Source organism: Crinia signifera, unplaced genomic scaffold (genome assembly GCF_055691185.1).
Source record: "Crinia signifera unplaced genomic scaffold, ASM5569118v1 HAP2_SCAFFOLD_165, whole genome shotgun sequence".
NCBI lineage: Eukaryota > Metazoa > Chordata > Amphibia > Anura > Myobatrachidae > Crinia > Crinia signifera.
In genome coordinates this window covers 80,001-82,500 of record NW_028142058.1, presented here as the reverse complement: position 1 = coordinate 82,500, position 2,500 = coordinate 80,001, and the positions used below count along the sequence as shown (strand labels likewise).

Below are 2,500 nucleotides of genomic sequence, written 5' to 3'. Positions count from 1 at the left end.
AAGATACAAAGGTCCCACCGAGATTTGAACTCGGATCTCTGGATTCAGAGTCCAGAGTGCTAACCATTACACCATGGAACAACATTTCAAAAACAATCTTAAATTATTCGCTTAGAGGGCTAGCTTTTCAAAAAAGGCTCATATTATTATAAATATCCCAGAGGTGACCTTTATGTGCAAAAATGGTTCCGGACAATCTAAGAATTGAACTTGGATGACTGGATTCATAGTCCAGAGTGCTCACTTTAGTATAATTATCCCAGAAATTAAATTTACGTGCAAAAATGGTTCCATAGAATCTAAGAATTGAACTTGTATGTCTGGATTCATAGTCCAGAGTGCTTCTTTATAAATGAGGATTATTACAAGTATAGAATTGATTTTTCCTTAGATTGAAAGCTTCAAAAGAGGCCAATTTTCTTCTAATTACCACATAGTTGAACTTTATGTGCAAAAATGATTCTGGTCAAACTGAGAATTGAAGTTGGATGGCTGGATTCATGATCCAGAGTGCTTCCCTGAAAATGAACATTAGTAAGAAGTACAAGATTGAACAGGATATTTGAACTGTAAGTGCAAAAAGATACAAAGGTCCCACCGAGATTTGAACTCGGATCACTGGATTCAGAGTCCAGAGTGCTAACCATTACACCATGGAACCACATTCAGGAAACATTTTCATACTATTGGCTTGAGGGCTAGCTTCAAAATAGGATCATATTAGTATAATTATCACAGAGATGACCTTTATGTGCAAAAATGGTTCCAGGCAATCTAAGAATTGAACTTTGATGACTGGATTCATAGTCCAGAGTGCTCACTTTAGTATAATTATCCCAGAAATTAAATTTACGTGCAAAAATGGTTCCATAGAATCTAAGAATTGAACTTGTATGTCTGGATTCATAGTCCAGAGTGCTTTTTTATAAATGAGGATTATTACAAGTATAGAATTGAACAGCATATTTCAACGGTATGTGCAAAACTTCTCAAGGTCCCACCGAGATTTGAACTCGGATCACTGGATTCAAAGTCCAGAGTGCTAACCATTACACCATGGAACCACATTTCAAAGACCTTTATACATTTTTCCTTAGATTGAAAGCTTCAAAAGAGGCCAATTTTCTTCTAATTACCACATAGTTGAACTTTATGTGCAAAAATGATTCTGGTCAAACTGAGAATTGAAGTTGGATGGCTGGATTCATGATCCAGAGTGCTTCCCTGAAAATGAACATTAGTAAGAAGTACAAGATTGAACAAGATATTTGAACTGTAAGTGCAATAAAATACAAAGGTCCCACCGAGATTTGAACTCGGATCGCTGGAGTCCAGAGTGCTAACCATTACACCATGGAACCACATTCAGGAAACATTTTCAAACTATTGGCTTAGAGGGCTAGCTTCAAAAAAGGATCATATTAGTATAATTATCACAGAGATGACCTTTATGTGCAAAAATGGTTCCAGGCAATCTAAGAATTGAACTTTGATGACTGGATTCATAGTCCAGAGTGCTCACTTTAGTATAATTCTCCCAGAAATTACCTTTATGTGCAAAAATGGTTCCGGACAATCTAAGAATTTAACCTGTACGTCTGGATTTATTGTCCAGAATGCTTCTTTATAAATAAGGATCATTACAAGTAAAGAATTAAACAGCATATTTCAAAGGTACGTGCAAAATTTCTCAAGGTCTAATTACCACATAGTTGAACTTTATGTGCAAAAATGGTTGGGGTCAAACTGAGAATTTACGTTGGATGGCTGGATTCATGATCCAGATTGCTTCCCTTAAAATGAACATTAGTAAGAAGTACAAGATATTTGAACTGTAAGTGCAATAAGATACAAAGGTCCCACCGAGATTTGAACTCGGATCGCTGGATTCAGAGTCCAGAGTGCTAACCATTACACCATGGAACCACATTTCAAAAACAATCTTAAATTATTCGCTTAGAGGGCTAGCTTTTCAAAAAAGGCTCATATTATTATAAATATCCCAGAGGTGACCTTTATGTGCAAAAATGGTTCCGGACAATCTAAGAATTGAACTTGGATGACTGGATTCATAGTCCAGAGTGCTCACTTTAGTATAATTGAACTTGTATGTCTGGATTCATAGTCCAGAATGCTTCTTTATAAATGAGGATTATTACAAGTATAGAATTGAACAGCATATTTCAACGGTACGTGCAAAACTTCTCAAGGTCCCACCGAGTTTGAACTCGGGTCACTGGATTCAAAGTCCAGAGTGCTAACCATTACACCATGGAACCACATTTCAAAGACATTTATACATTTTTCCTTAGATTGAAAGCTTCAAAAGAGGCCAATTTTCTTCTAATTATCACATAGTTGAACTTTATGTGCAAAAATGATTCTGGTCAAACTGAGAATTGAAGTTGCATGGCTGGATTCATGATCCAGAGTGCTTCCCTGAAAATGAACATTAGTAAGAAGTACAAGATTGAACAGGATATTTGAACTGTAAGTGCAA

The 2,500-nt window shown here is 36.1% G+C and overlaps 3 non-coding genes across 3 annotated transcripts; all 3 read right to left on the bottom strand.

The window, feature by feature from the left end:
- Nucleotides 1–589: 589 nt before the first annotated feature.
- TRNAQ-CUG (transfer RNA glutamine (anticodon CUG)) lies at nt 590–661 on the bottom strand. The gene has a single exon. It is a non-coding gene; the product is annotated as a tRNA-Gln (tRNA).
- Nucleotides 662–992: 331 nt separating this feature from the next.
- Nucleotides 993–1,064, bottom strand: TRNAQ-UUG (transfer RNA glutamine (anticodon UUG)). The gene has a single exon. It is a non-coding gene; the product is annotated as a tRNA-Gln (tRNA).
- A 790-nt stretch (nt 1,065–1,854) lies between these two features.
- Nucleotides 1,855–1,926, bottom strand: TRNAQ-CUG (transfer RNA glutamine (anticodon CUG)). Its single transcript has one exon. It is a non-coding gene; the product is annotated as a tRNA-Gln (tRNA).
- Between the last annotated feature and the right edge of the window lie 574 nt (nt 1,927–2,500).